At 48.2% G+C, this 9,050-nt stretch overlaps 1 protein-coding gene across 1 annotated transcript in view; it reads right to left on the reverse strand.

Annotated features, from left to right (window-relative positions):
* LOC134586351 (uncharacterized) overlaps positions 1–8,167 on the reverse strand; it is an 85,122-nt gene extending 76,955 nt beyond the window's left edge. The window contains exon 1 of the mRNA XM_063441823.1: positions 8,098–8,167. The gene's annotated coding sequence lies outside the window, so the exon portion shown is untranslated. The remainder of the gene's footprint in view (positions 1–8,097) is intronic.
* Between the last annotated feature and the right edge of the window lie 883 nt (positions 8,168–9,050).

Raw genomic sequence — 9,050 nt, forward strand, 5'->3', positions numbered from 1 at the left:
AACATTACATTCGCAGTTCCTTACACTCATTCATTCACCAGGACTCTCCGCAAACACTAACATGAGTGTGTCTCAATACAACAGATAAGCAGTCCCTGTCTCCTCGCACACTGTGTATTAAAACTGCAGCTATAAGGTTATGGTGTAAGGAGGTCCCCTGTCTCCCCGCACAGAGGGTATTAAAACTGCAGCTATAAGGTTATGGTGTAACCCTGTCTCCTCGCACACAGTGTATTATAACTGCAGCTATAAGGTTATGGTGTAAGGGGGTCCCCTGTCTCCCCGCACACAGTGTATTATAACTGCAGCTATAAGGTTATGGTGTAAGGGGGTCCCCTGTCTCCCTGCACACAGTGTATTATAACTGCAGCTATAAGGCTATGGTGTAAGGGGGTCCCCTGTCTCCCCGCACACAGTGTATTATAACTGCAGCTATAAGGTTATGGTGTAAGGAGGTCCCCTGTCTCCCCGCACACAGTGTATTATAACTGCAGCTATAAGGTTATGGTGTAAGGAGGTCCCCTGTCTCCCCGCACATGGTGTATTATAACTGCATCTATAAGGTTATGGTGTAAGGAGGTCCCCTGTCTCCCTGCACACAGTGTATTATAACTGCAGCTATAAGGTTATGGTGTAAGGAGGTCACCTGTCTCCCTGCACACAGTGTATTATAACTGCAGCTATAAGGTTATGGTGTAAGGAGGTTCCCTGTCTCCCCGCACACAGTGTATTATAACTGCAGCTATAAGGTTCTGGTATAAGGAGGTCCCCTGTCTCCCCGCACACAGTATTATAACTGCAGCTATAAGGTTATGGTGTAAGGAGGTCCCCTGTCTCCCCGCACACAGTGTATTATAACTGCAGCTATAAGGTTATGGTGTAAGGAGGTCCCCTGTCTCCCCGCACAAAGTGTATTATAACTGCAGCTATAAGGTTATGGTGTAAGGAGGTCCCCTGTCTCCCCGCACAGAGGGGTCATATAACTGCAGCTATAAGGTTATGGTGTAAGGAGGTCCCCCGTCTCCCTGCACACAGTCTATTATAACTGCAGATATAAGGTTATGGTGTAAGGAGGTCCCCTGTCTCCTCGCACACAGTGTATTATAACCGCAGCTATAAGGTTATGGTGTAAGGAGGATCCCTGTCTCCCCGCACACAGTGTATTATAACTGCAGCTATAAGGTTATTGTGTAAGGAGGTCCCCTGTCCCTTTCTCCGTGCACATTGTATATAATAACTGCAGCTATAAGGTACCGCCATTTGACACCCGATCGGTGCGGACACGATTCTGGAAGGGAACAGTACTCAACATGTACCCAGTATCATTCTGCCCGAGCCGTGACTGCTAAAGCACTCAGGTCCAGCATCAATAAGGACACCGGCCACTGCAGTACCATGATATCTTATAGCGCTGCCCCAAAAACATCAAACGCGATGCAAACATGCATGTGTCGTCACAATATTAAAGCACACACACGTTCTGGGGTCAAAGGACCCATTTGGAACAATCAGCAGTGTTTTATGGATGTGATCTACATCCGTGTATTGAACACAGGGTGCTTAACAAGATTACTATAAGAAATGTTTACCCTATACCTCTCATATCAGAACTATTTGACGGACTAAAAGGGGCTAGATTGTTTACCAAACTTGACCTAGGGAGCGCTTATGATGGTAGTAAGGATAAAGGAAGACCATGAGTAAAAATCAGCTTTTAATACTAGTCTTTCAGGACCTCAGAAACAATGTCCTAATGGAGTATATTTATTCTTTTGTCTTGGTATACCTCGATGATATACTTATTTACTCCCCTGATCTGAGCACTCACCATGTACAAGTTGCACCATGTGCAAGTTAAACAATTTCCGCAGACTCTGCTTAAAAACAGTTTATATTGTAAATTCAAAAAATGTGCAGCTGAATTGCAATGGCCTTTATCTCATGGATTAAAAGCCTTCCAAAGGTTTGTCGGGTTTGCAAAACTATTACCGTAGGTTTATCAAAGGATTTTCTTCATTAACAGCCAATTGTACACGTAAGGGCGTGAAAAGCGATTTATGGTTTATTTACTAACTTGACCGCCTCAGACTTTGCAACTCACTTCACTGACAAGATCTCTACAATCAGAGAAGAGATCTCTCATCTTTCTCCTCCCCCTTGCAATACTTCCCCTAACTTCACTCCCTCTGCTGTTCTATGTTCATTCGCACCCGCTACATTGGAAGAGGTTTCTGCTCTGCTCCATTCCTCCCGCCCCACCACCTGCTCCCTAGATCCAATTCCCTCGCCTCTCATCCGTACTCTGTCTTCTTCTCTTTTTCCACCTCTAACTAAAATTCTCAATCTCTCTCTCCCCTCTGGTATATTTCCATCACCCTTCAAACATGCAACTGTAACCCCAATCTTGACCCTAACTCCCCATCCAACTATCGTCCTATCTCGCTACTGCCTTTTGCATCCAAGATCCTTGAAAGAATTGTGTATGCGAGATTGACAGACTTCCTCGAGTCCAACTCTCTGCTAGACCCGCTTCAGTCTGGTTTCCGCGCTAAGCACTCTGTGGAAACGGCACTGACCAAAGTATCCAATGATCTACTCGCTGCAAAATCTCGTGTCCTATCCTAATTCTCCTTGACCAGTCTGTGGCTTTTGACACTGTTGATCATCAGCAGCTTCTTCTCATCCTCAGCAATATCGGTCTACAAGATATTGCTCTCTCCTGGTGCTCCTCCTACCTCTCCCAGCGCTCTTTCAGTGTTTCTTTCTCTGGCTCTGCTTCTTCTCCCCAACTCATCTCTGTTGGTGTCCCCCATGGTTCAGTCCTTGGTCCCCTACTGTTCTCCATCTCTACTGCCTCCCTTGGTAAACTCATTAGCTAATGTGGCTTCCAATATAATTTCTATGCAGATGACACGCAAATCTACCTGTCCTCTCCTGATCTCTCCCCGTCCCTCTTGACTAGTGTCTCTGACTGCTTCTAACTGGATGGCTGCCCACTTCCTTAAACTAAACTTGACCAAAACTGAAATTCTGGTCTTTCCTCCCTCAAGTGTTGTTACTCCTGTGTCTGTCTCCCTCCAAGTCAATGATGCTACCATCAGCTCCACCACGCAGGCTCGCTGCCTAGGTGTTCTCTTTGACTCCGACCTCTCCTTCAAGCCTCATGTTCAATCTATCGCCAAATCCTGACATTTCCCTCTCAAAAACATTGCGCACATCGGCCCCTACTTAACGCCAGATGCGACTAAGGTGTTGGTCCATTCCACTGACCTTTCTCACCTTGACTACTGTAATCCGCTTCTCAGTGGTCTTACGTGCTCCCAACTTGCGCCGTTACAGTCCATAATGAATGCGGCGGCGAGGCTCATCTTCCTGTCTGCCCGCACCTCCCATGCCTCACCCTTCTGTCAGTCCCTACATTGGCTTCCTATAAAATATGTACACTCACTGAGCAGAGCCCTCAATCCCTCTGTTACTGTGTCACTATACCCCACTCCCTCTAGCATGTAAACTCACTGAGCAGGGCCCTCAATCCCTCTGTTACTGTGTCACTATACCCAACTCCCTCTAGCATGTAAACTCACTGAGCAGGCCCTCAATCCCTCTGTTACTGTGTCACTATACCCCACTCCCTCTAACATATAAGCTCACTGAGCAGGACCCTCAATCCCTCTGTTACTGTGTCACTATACCCCACTCCCTCTAACATGTAAACTCACTGAGCAGGGCCCTCAAACCCTCTGTTACTGTTTCACTATACCCCACTCCCTCTAACATGTAAACTCACCGAGCAGGACCCTCAATCCCCCTATTACTGTGTCACTATACCCCACTCCCTCTAACATGTAAACTCACTGAGCAGGGCCCTCAATACCTCTGTTACTGTGTCACTATACCCCACTCCCTCTAGCACGTAAACTCACTGAGCAGGGCCCTCAATCCATCTGTTACTGTGTCACTATACCCCACTCCCTCTAGCATGTAAACTCACTGAGCAGGGCCTTAATCCCTCTGTTACTGTGTCACTATACCCCACTCCCTCTAACATGTAAACTCACTGAGCAGGGCCCTCAATCCCTCTGTTACTGTGTCACTATACCCCACTCCCTCTAACATGTAAATTCACTGAGCAGGGCCTTCAATCCCTCTGTTACTGTGTCACTATACCCCACTCCCTGTAACATGTAAACTCACTGAGCAGGGCCCTCAATCCCTCTGTTACTGTGTCATTATACCCCACTCCCTCTAACATGTAAACTCACTGAGCAGGGCCTCAATCCCTCTGTTACTGTCACTATACCCCACTCCCTCTAGCATGTAAACTCACTGAGCAGGGCCCTCATTCCCTCTGTTACTGTGTCACTATACCCCACTCCCTGTAACATGTAAACTCACTGAGCAGGGCCCTCAATCCCTCTGTTACTGTGTCATTATACCCCACTCCCTCTAACATGTAAACTCACTGAGCAGGGCCTCAATCCCTCTGTTACTGTCACTATACCCCACTCCCTCTAGCATGTAAACTCACTGAGGAGGGCCCTCAATCCCTCTGTTGCTGCGTCACTATACCCCACTCACTCTAACATGTAAACTCACTGAGCTGGGCCCTAAACCCCTCTGTTACTGTCACTATACCCCACTCCCTCTAACATGTAAACTCACTGAGCAGGCCCTCAATCCCTCTGTTACTGTGTCACTATACCCCACTCCCTCTAACATGTAAACTCACTGAGCAGGGCCCTCAATCCCTCTGTTACTGTGTCACTATACCCCACTCCCACTAACATGTAAACTCACTGAGGAGGGCCCTCAATCCCTCTGTTACTGTGTCACTATACCACACTCCCTCTAACATGTAAACTCACTGAGCAGGGCCCTCAATCCCTCTGTTACTGTGTCATTATACCCCACTCCCTCTAACATGTAAACTCACTGAGCAGGGCCTCAATCCCTCTGTTACTGTCACTATACCCCACTCCCTCTAGCATGTAAACTCACTGAGCAGGGCCCTCAATCCCTCTGTTACTGTGTCACTATACCCCACTCCCTCTAACATGTAAACTCACTGAGGAGGGCCCTCAATCCCTCTGTTACTGTGTCACTATACCCCACTCCCTCTAACATGTAAACTCACTGAGCAGGCCCTCAATCCCTCTGTTACTGTGTCATTATACCCCACTCCCTCTAACATGTAAACTCACTGAGCAGGGCCCTAAACCCCTCTGTTACTTTCACTATACCCCACTCCCTCTAGTATGTAACCTCACTGAGCAGGGCTTCAATCCCTCTGTTAATGTGTCACTATACCCCACTCCCTCTAACATGTAAACTCACTGAGCAGGCCCTCAATCCCTCTATTACTGTGTCACTATACCCCACTCCCTCTAACATATAAACTCACTGAGCAGGCCCTCAATCCCTCTGTTACTGTGTCACTATACCCCACTCCCTCTAACATGTAAACTCACTGAGCAGGACCCTCAATCCCTCTGTTACTGTGTCACTATACCCCACTCCCTCTGGCATGTAAACTCACTGAGCAGGGCCTCAATCCCTCTGTTACTGTGTCACTATACCCACTCCCTCTAACATGTAAATTCACTGAGCAGGGCCTTCAATCCCTCTGTTACTGTGTCACTATACCCCACTCCCTGTAACATGTAAACTCACTGAGCAGGCCCTCAATCCCTCTGTTACTGTGTCACTATACCCCACTCCCTCTAACATGTAAACTCACTGAGCAGGGCCCTCAATCCCTCTGTTACTGTGTCACTATACCCCACTCCCTCTAACATGTAAACTCACTGAGGAGGGCCCTCAATCCCTCTGTTACTGTGTCACTATACCCCACTCCCTCTAACATGTAAACTCACTGAGCAGGGCCCTCAATCCCTCTCTTACTGTGTCACTATACCCCACTCCCTCTAACATGTAAATTCACTGAGCAGGGCCTTCAATCCCTCTGTTACTGTGTCACTATACCCCACTCCCTGTAACATGTAAACTCACTGAGGAGGGCCCTCAATCCCTCTGTTGCTGTGTCACTATACCCCACTCCCTCTAACATGTAAACTCACTGAGCTGGGCCCTAAACCCCTCTGTTACTGTCACTATACCCCACTCCCTCTAACATGTAAACTCACTGAGCAGGCCCTCAATCCCTCTGTTACTGTGTCACTATACCCCACTCCCTCTAACATGTAAACTCACTGAGCAGGGCCCTCAATCCCTCTGTTACTGTGTCACTATACCCCACTCCCTCTAACATGTAAACTCACTGAGGAGGGCCCTCAATCCCTCTGTTACTGTGTCACTATACCACACTCCCTCTAACATGTAAACTCACTGAGCAGGGCCCTCAATCCCTCTGTTACTGTGTCATTATACCCCACTCCCTCTAACATGTAAACTCACTGAGCAGGGCCCTAAACCCCTCTGTTACTGTCACTATACCCCACTCCCTCTAACATGTAAACTCACTGAGCAGGCCCTCAATCCCTCTGTTACTGTGTCACTATACCCCACTCCCTCTAACATGTAAACTCACTGAGCAGGGCCCTCAATCCCTCTGTTACTGTGTCACTATACCCCACTCCCTCTAGTATGTAACCTCACTGAGCAGGGCTTCAATCCCTCTGTTAATGTGTCACTATACCCCACTCCCTCTAACATGTGAACTCACTGAGCAGGCCCTCAATCCCTCTGTTACTGTGTCACTATACCCCACTCCCTCTAACATGTAAACTCACTGAGCAGGACCCTCAATCCCGCTGTTACTGTGTCACTATACCCCACTCCCTCTGGCATGTAAACTCACTGAGCAGGCCTTCAATCCCTCTGTTACTGTGTCACTATACCCCACTCCCTCTAACATGTAAACTCACTGAGCAGGGCCCTCAATCCCTCTGTTACTGTCACTATACCCCACTCCCTCTAACATGTAAACTCACTGAGCAGGGCCTCAATCCCACTGTTACTGTGTCACTATACCCCACTCCCTCTAACATGTAACCTCACTGAGCAGGCCCTCAATCCCTCTGTTACTGCATCACTATACCCCACTCCCTCTAACATGTAAACTCACTGAGCAGGGCCTCAATCCCTCTGTTACTGTGTCACTATACCCACTCCCTCTAACATGTAAACTCACTGAGCAGGGCCTCAATCCCTCTGTTACTGTGTCACTATACCCCACTCCCTCTAACATGTAAACTCACTGAGCAGGGCCCTCAATCCGTCTGTTACTGTGTCACTATACCCCACTCCCTCTAACATGTAAACTCACTGAGCAGGCCCTCAATCCCTCTGTTACTGTGTCACTATACCCCACTCCCTGTAACATGTAAACTCACTGAGCAGGGCCTCAATCCCTCTGTTACTGTGTCACTATACCCACTCCCTCTAACATGTAAACTCACTGAGCAGGGCCCTCAATCCGTCTGTTACTGTGTCACTATACCCCACTCCCTCTAACATGTAAACTCACTGAGCAGGGCCCTCAATCCATCTGTTACTGTGTCACTATACCCCACTCCCTCTAACATATAAACTCACTGAGCAGGCCCTCAATCCCTCTATTCATCTCGTCCGGTTACAAAATACATGTCAGTCCATCTATTGTACAGCGCTACAGAATGTGTTGGTGCTTTATAAATAATAATAAGCAGCGTCGGACATAGTTAAGCACTAGTCCTTCCAAGTAACATTCCTTTAGGTAAGTGATAGCCTAGGTAAGTACGTGTTGGAGGGTGGCCCTGTTCAGCGAGGACATTTAGCCGTAACGAAGGCGTCACGTACTTTTCTAGTAATGAAACGATGCAGAATTATTGGAATTGGGTTTTCGTGGCGTTTAATTAGAATTGGTCTTAAGTTTCCATTTCTGTGTTTTTTCACTGGATGACGAGTTATTTGCAGTAATTACGGCGCCCCACCATTAAACCACACACATTGTAACCCAATCTACCCCTGCAGGAGCACCAGCACCATGTTTATCCCAAACTAGGAGAGAAATGGCTGCAGGCAGCAATATGGGGCCCCAGACACAGGCAAACCTTCCCACCCCACGCTTTGTACAACAACCACTGCACACACACTGACCTGTACCTCCCTGGCTGCAGCACTCACAATACAGCCAACTGCATGCTGGGACACGTGGTTCTCATCAGCTAAATGTACACTGAGTGCAGGGGGCAGGGAGCTACAACCAGAACTACAACTCCCAGAATCCTCTGTGCTCCTCACTGCAAGCCACAGAACTGCTTCCTGAAATACAAGGGGGAGAGGAAGACTTCCTGAAAGCAGAATGATGGGGGTGGGGGCTTCCTAAATTATACAGAGAGAGGGGGGGGCTTCCTAAAATATAAAGAGAGGGGTGGGGGGCTTCCTAAAATATACAGAGAGAGGGGGGGCTTCCTAAAATATACAGAGAGAGGGGGGGGGGGGCTTCCTAAAATATACAGAGAGGGGGGGGCTTCCTAAAATATACAGAGAGAGGGGGGGGCTTCCTAAAATATACAGAGAGAGGGGGGGGGCTTCCTAAAATATACAGAGAGAGGGGGGAGGGCTTCCTAAAATATACAGAGGGGGGGGGGGCTTCCTAAAATATACAGAGAGAGGGGGGGGCTTCCTAAAATATACAGAGAGGGGGGGGGCTTCCTAAAATATACAGAGAGAGGGGGGGGGCTTCCTAAAATATACAGAGAGAGGGGGGGGGGCTTCCTAAAATATACAGAGGGGCTTCCTAAAATATACAGAGAGAGGGGGGGGGCTTCCTAAAATATACAGAGAGGGGGGGGGCTTCCTAAAATATACAGAGAGAGGGGGGGGGCTTCCTAAAATATACAGAGAGAGGGGGGGGCTTCCTAAAATATACAGAGAGAGGGGGGGCTTCCTAAAATATACAGAGAGAGGGGGGGGCTTCCTAAAATATACAGAGAGAGGGGGGGGGCTTCCTAAAATATACAGAGAGGGGGGGGGCTTCCTAAAATATACAGAGAGAGGGGGGGGGCTTCCTAAAATATACAGAGAGAGGGGGGGGGGCTTCCTAAAAT

This window comes from Pelobates fuscus, chromosome 2 (assembly GCF_036172605.1).
Source record: "Pelobates fuscus isolate aPelFus1 chromosome 2, aPelFus1.pri, whole genome shotgun sequence".
Lineage (NCBI taxonomy): Eukaryota > Metazoa > Chordata > Amphibia > Anura > Pelobatidae > Pelobates > Pelobates fuscus.